Source organism: Fundulus heteroclitus, chromosome 23 (assembly GCF_011125445.2).
Source record: "Fundulus heteroclitus isolate FHET01 chromosome 23, MU-UCD_Fhet_4.1, whole genome shotgun sequence".
NCBI lineage: Eukaryota > Metazoa > Chordata > Actinopteri > Cyprinodontiformes > Fundulidae > Fundulus > Fundulus heteroclitus.
This window is the reverse complement of record NC_046383.1, coordinates 21,894,092-21,901,485: the sequence shown is the minus strand read 5'-3', so window position 1 is coordinate 21,901,485 and position 7,394 is coordinate 21,894,092.

Below are 7,394 nucleotides of genomic sequence, written 5' to 3'. Positions count from 1 at the left end.
TTCCGCCTCTACCAGACAGTGACAAGGAGCACAAAAGGTCAAGTAGAGGTTTTACATTTGCAAAAAGGAAGCAACAGAACTTAACTTTCACTTCTCCTTATAAACCAATCATCTGTTTGCATGCTGTTATTATGAGACACTGCACTGTATCCTGCACTGTTCACATTCACGTTCACATTTACGTTTCAATTGTTTATTTTTTAATCACTGCTGCACTTTATACTGTAATTTACAAGCTGTATGCAATGAAGTTTCGTTCTGTATGGACTCTGTACATACAAAATGATAATTAAAGTTGTCTGAGTCTAAGTCTAAGATCTCTGTTACATGGGGATTAACCATGTCCCATTCTGTTCAACACAAATTAAAGACACTAAATCAAATGGACTCTTTAGCAAAATGCAGTACCATTCTGTTTAATCCACTTATTAAGCCAAAAAATTGAATTGTTTTCTTATTTAATCCAAATAACATTACTGAATCCTGGACAATATATATTTTACCAGTATTTCTCACCATATGTTGCAAAATTAATTATCATTTCAGCTAGTATAATTTAACCCATGCTCTACCAATAAGATCTTTTTAAACAACTAAAGCGTTTTAAAATCTGCTTTGCTTTAGTGAGCTCATTTAAATAATAAAGTTCTCGTTTCAAAACAAGGAAGAAAAAAAACAGAAGTTAAGCACCATTGACTGAAAAATTACATTTAAACCAGAAATGTTCCTATTTTTAAACTGATGGGAAATCTGTTGAATAATTACAGGTTAGAAACAACTTTGTACGGATGTTTTTTTTTTTAAAGGTTCACGCTGGTAGAGCTGTTTTTTATTGTTGCAGTTATTTCTTTTCTTGTCCAATATAGAAATTTTCTAACATACACAAGGTGGAGGGATTTTATTAAAATGTCATGCGATTTAGAATAATTTCTAAATTTGACACTTGTTGAAACTGAAGAGAGTTTATTTTGGTGGGCAGCCAGGTGACTTAGCACATTGATCTTGCAGGAGAGAAGATCTGGTGTAAGTAATTTACAATCTTTTCTTTGGTTCTCACAGAAGAAAAGGAGAACTTAAAAGGCTCACAAACAAAAATAAAACCGAGTTTGCAGGTTGGAGTCTGGGTTGAGCGTAGAAATAGAACTGGAAAAAAAACGACCCACACTTTATTTGTAAAGCAAAGAAAAACAGGAAGCAGCAGTAGATGTGGAACTTTTTTGACTACGAGTCCCAGAATGATTTTTATCTGGCACCCTTTGTAACTACACAGGCTGTTTCCTGTGTGTGTCTCCACTGTGGAGTCTAAAATAAAGTCTTCTGTGAAATTCGAAAAGGACTACACATGGAGGCTCAAATAGGTGTGGAAAGTGAAAGGTTTTAAGGATTATTGTGTTTTTCTGGTAGATCGTAGAGCTTGGCTCTCTGTGATAAATAAGGCTAAGCTAATGACTTAATTTACTACAAAGTCAACAATCTATGCACTTTGGATTCCTTCAAATGTTCCCCATTACATGGTTACAAATGATAGAACATCTGTACATTTAAAAAAATGCTCTAACTTGAAGTTTTATTTATATATGCTTCAGCATTCTAGCTGGTCCTAATGACACCACCCATGTTTGTGATCTCCTCCAAATCTGGCACACTTTCTACTTTTGCATGTTTTTTGCAGGACGATCAAAATCTCTTTTGGTCATGTTTGAAATTCAGTCGGCCCTCATGAACGATCGTGAGCACGTCCTGCTGTTGAAGCGAAGTTACGACCATAGACATTTATATACGTAGACGCCTCATCGGGTGCAGGTTTGTATGTCAACGTGACCGCCATATTGTATGTGGCAGAAAGTAGTAAACGTCTATGTTCCCTGTGTATATGTTTTAAGTATTCAGATAGAAAGATATTGATGGAGCTTACATATACTTGTAAAAAAATATAGAGAGATTAATTGACAGAGATTGGCAGCCAAATTAGCTTTTAATCGATGTGCATATATAGATTTTGAAGTATTCTACAGAAATAGGTTTGTTTATATATAAGTATATGTCCAGATTATAAGTATATGTCCAGATTATATGTATATATATATATATATATATATATATATATATATATATATATATATATATATATATATATATATATATATAAGAAAGAGAGAGAGAGACAGAGAAAGAGAAAGAGAGGGAGAAATATGAATTATGAATATAAAATTGGGCTGCGCAGTGGGTAGCGCTGTTGCCGTGCAGCAAGATGGTTCTGGGTTCAAATCCAACCCTGGGTCTTTCTGCATAGAGTTTGCATGTTCTCTCCAGGTACTCCTCTTCTCCTCTTGCTAGGCAGATAGGCACCAGCAACCCTGCAACCCCATGAGGGAATAAGGGGGTCGGAAAATGGATGGAATATAAAATCAATTGGTTAAATCTAAACATTGTGGTCTTCATTATCTCATAAAACCGTGTGAACCTTTTAAAAACTGGTATAGACACAGATTAGCAGCAAACTTTTTGGGGGAGTATTAGAGATAAAATTACTAAAATGAGAAAAAAGTCATAGGAAATAAAGTAAAAAAGAGACAAAAGTGGTAATATAATGACAAAAACGTCATATCATTACAATTAAAGGGGAACATTTCCAGAATAGTCACAGTTTGCAGAACTATCTTAGTCCTGGAGTAATAGGGGTTAGATTCTTATAATTGTTTTTATTCTTTACGAGAATACAGTCAGGAGAACGAAGCCAAAGGGATACGAAAATAAACTTGTAAAATTACAAAAATAAAAATATTACGAATATAAAGTATATTCTGAGATTAAAGTAACTCTGATACTGTTTAAGTGACTGAGTCTAACTGTAGATTTGCCACATTTAACATGGCAGACGCTCTGACGCATCCCCAGCATAGGCAGAACCCGCCCAACAAGGCGTCTACATATATAACCGTCTACGACTCGATTTCCCCCAACCTCGCGTACTGCGCATGCGCAGACAAGGCAATTCTTCTTTTCTTCTTCTCAAACAAAAGGAGTAGAGAGAAGCATGACGGTGTTACGTGTGACATGGAGTCAAACTACCGAGGAGCAACTCGTAGAATTGCCAAGGCAGCGCGGTTCGTTCTAGTGAGCCTTATATTTAACAGTGAGAATCGACACTTCTGCCTTTTTCCTCTTCTACTGTTGACATTTGGCTTCCGGGTAGACGAGTCCGAGTAGCGCCATCTTCTTAGGGGGATGAGTCTCACCTGTGGTTTTTGAACGTACAGTGTGAGCACTCCGGTCACTTTTAAACCCTGCGGTTTCGTCGTATTGTTTGAGCTGTATATGAGTACCACTACTGAAAATATTGCACAGTGTATGCCTGGCTTAAGATGCCAAAACATTCACCTGAGTCCCCAGGAGACTTCAATTTACTGTAAAATAAGACCGCAGTCAGCAGGGCGGTCACTGCAAGACGCAACGGATTCAGAATGAGGAAAATATTTTCTGAGGAAAGAAAGCAAAGTGGAACTATTACATTCTTTATAATATCCATCACATCAGATTAATAACACATTTACGTGGGTTTTTACCGTTGTCTTACAATGACAGATATTGAAGCAGATTTTGGCAAGCATTTATTAGTTCTGAAATCAAGCCATCCTGCACAGTTGAGTTCTTTTTATGTTCACCGTATATCAGTATATTTGATGATGTCTTAAGTGTGTTAGTTGTGACGTTCTTTTGCAAAAATAAAACCACTCGGTTTTGTTGTCAAATTTCTTTCACAAAACTTCAGCTGTTAAAATTGATTCACGAACATAAATTCATTCTAATTTTTGTTAACAGAACTTTGAACATTTGTCATTTGAGATTTATAGTGATGAAAGAGCTGCAGCTTTAAACTCTGTGGTGTAAGAGCGATTTTTTTTTACTTAACATGTGAATACAACGTTGACACCCAAAGTGACATTCGCTGAAAGGATCTGTTAAACCACAGCCAGTTTCTGAGACTGGACCACACCCAACACTTTGATTTTACAAATTTTGTTTGCTTGAGTCAGAGAGAAAGATACAGTGAACTTCTAACAAAAGTCTAAAACTTAGTAGCTAAAAATTATATGCATATACAGTAAGTGAAATAAAGTTATTTACATGAGTGTGATTTATCTTTGTGCTCATATTTGAGTTTCATAGTTCTTGTTGCTTTAAGGCAAACATGCACTCTAACAAAATGCGTAGGCACACAGATTAGCCCGCACAAATTTGAACTTGCCTTTAACTTGGAGGTTGAAAAAGATTTCTTTATGTAATCCATCAGGATCACAACTTTCCACTCCGTATAGACCCTTATCATTCCTCTCCACATTGGTGATTTTGAGCATTCATGTGCTGATCAGGAAATCAGTTTTGCTTTCATATCCCTCTTCAACAATCAGATGTTCTCCCCTTAAGGAAAAAACTTTGAGGCCATCCTTGTAACATAGCTTGTAGCCAGTTGCATTTCTCAGTAGTTGGATGCAGACTGATCCTCCGTCTACATGTAGAGAAGAAATTGCTCCATACTCCTTTGTCCTCTGCTTTGACCTCTATAAAATCAGATAAATTACAAACAATAACTGGTAGTAATATCACACGAAGCTCAGTTGTGACACTTAAAGGGATCCACATAAGGCGGGTGATGCTTTGGTTTTTGTAAAAAGGAAGGAAATAAAGCATGCAGTCTTTGTTCTCCTTTCAAAGAATCCAACTCCATGTCTTTGCTACCTGATTTTAAAGACAACGGCATGTAAACAAGTCATTCTTTCTTCTTTTTAAAGAAAGATTGATGTATTAAAAAAAAAAAAAAGCTATCAACTGTGATGAAATGTGGCTCAAAAGTATTTATCCACCAGAAGGGAATTTTTCAGAGTTTTGGTTTGATTGGAGGTCACTATTTGTCATACGTATTTCATAAGCATCAACACCAGTGATGGCGAGATGAAGCTTCTTGAGGCTCTGAGGCTTTCCATCCAATTGCTCGACTCATGAGCCGGATCATCAAGATGCTTTAATTGCTCTATGGTGCCATCAAGTGGGCAATAAATGTAACAAATGTAAAGCATTTATTGCCAACTTGATGGCATGATAATAACATGATTTTTTTCTTGTCTTAAGCTTTAAACTCTAATAAATAATGAAATTGTGTTTGCGTAATGCAAATTGTGATCTTAATTTATATTTATACAATGGCTTGATCTAAAACTAAATAGAAACAAAATGCAAACTGTTGAACCAGTTCCTGAATCCGTCATGTGGTGTGACCGGTCATCGACAGAAGCCTCGATACGCGCTTTGCAAAGCAACCTGCCCGTATTACTCGACACTTTGCACACATCACTACCAAACACAAGCACCAATATAAATGGAAACTGTATATTTCAGCATTTTGAAAAATTCAATTAAATGACATGTGAGCATTGTTACAATTATTTGTTGCCAAAATTGATAAAAATATGCACTTTAAAAAATAATTTTGTAAATGACAGAAAGAAATTCAGCAAACAAAAAAGGAAAAATATTCTGACACTAATTTTATTTTATCTTATAATTTGACTTTGACCTAATTTTCTCTTTATCAATGATGTTTACATTCTGCTTGACAAGTTGAATGTTACTACTTAAGTAATTCAGAGCTACGAACCTTAGCTGTGTAAAGTGCCTTGAGATGACATGTTTCATGAATCGGCGCAATATAAATAAAATTGAATTGAATTAGATTGTTTCTTGCCACCGTTTTTCTTCATCATCACAATAGCTGATGATAAACAGCTACTACTGCTCAAAAGTTTGGGGTCGCTTAGAAGTTTTCTTATATTTTTAATGAAAAGTGCCCTTTTCTTCTATTAAAATAACATTAAAATAGTAAGCAATTCAGTCTAGACATTGTCAATGTGGTATTCTACCTATAAATGGAGTGGCCAGCACAGCCACCAGATCTAAAACCCTACTGAGCTGTTGTGGGAGTAGCTTAACTGTATGGTGTGTAAGAAAGGTTTTCTTTTATTAATGTTATTAATAAAATCTGACTGTTTTTGGAAAAAATATGACAATATTTGGATGACCCCAAACCTTTGAGCAGTAGTGTATCTAAAAAACTTATTTGTCCCTAGAGGGAGACTGTAGTGATAGTTGGAACATTGGTTGATTTTTGGATCTGTTTTTTAAAGTTGCATGATGGAACATATTCATGAGCTCTTTAGTTTCACACCTGAAAATCCTAACGAGTAGAGGTTTAAAACAAAGCTGTAGTCACTCTTTATATGAGCATGCCAAACTGGAAGGGCTATACCAAAACTCTTCAGTAGAAATACGAGGGAATGGTGAAGCGAGAAGTTTTTTCTCTCATCTTCATGTGGAATCATAAACTTGTTAAACATGAGTAATTTTGAAACGCACAGAAAAAAAACAGCTTCAGTCTTCTGTGGTGCTGTGCCACCGTATTAAACCAATTTGTTTCAGATTTTTAGTTAGAAAAATGAAAACCACTGACACAAACTTATACATGATTTTTTTTCGTAAGACACATTTACAGCTAACAGATCTGTAGAAATTATCTTAGTGTTTAAAAAAGGGAAGTTATCCATGCTTGTCGAATAGTTTTAACTTTTAAATGAAGTAGTACTTTTAATGAAGTAGTCTGTTTAATTAAATAAATCACCTTTTCATGTTGCTCTTTTGCTTAGTTCTCGTTTTGTTGACACAGTTTAAGTTAATTCATGATGGGAGTCCATCTTTTTAACAACACAAAATGACATAATGTAGTCCTAAACTCCTATTAAGATTAGACTAAAAATTGCTCCAATCATTTTTTTTATTAAAAGCACGAAAGCATTGGATACATTTTTACATATATATTTGCTTCACATCATGTTATTTTTTAAGATATTTTTCAGAAGTACAGTGCAAACATATGACTTTAATATGAGAGTTGCAGTCAGGATGACAACGAAATAACTAGTTTCATAAATTAAAATGATGTAAAATTGACATTTTTAATCTACTTTATAGAAACAACAGATATAGAAAATAGAATAAATCATTAAGTTTAGGAGAACATGAACATGAATAACAATTTAAACAGATTATTGACCTCAAAATCCTATTGCGGTAAATAACTGAAATAAGTAACAAAAGGTAAGTTTTAAACTATAATTTTCAAACATGTTGAGACAAAATTTTGCCATTGAATTGTTCAGTTTGGTAAAAGTTGTGTTTGCGGCCAGTTTTCATGGTAAGCTGTTTAGGTTGAATCCACGCCAGACGACTGTCCCGACTTCAGAATACAGAAGTCCCAACTTACTGTGAAGATCTTTACTCTTAGTTAAACGTCTCATAACCTGCATTAATAAAAAAAACAATAACATATATATATAATGTTA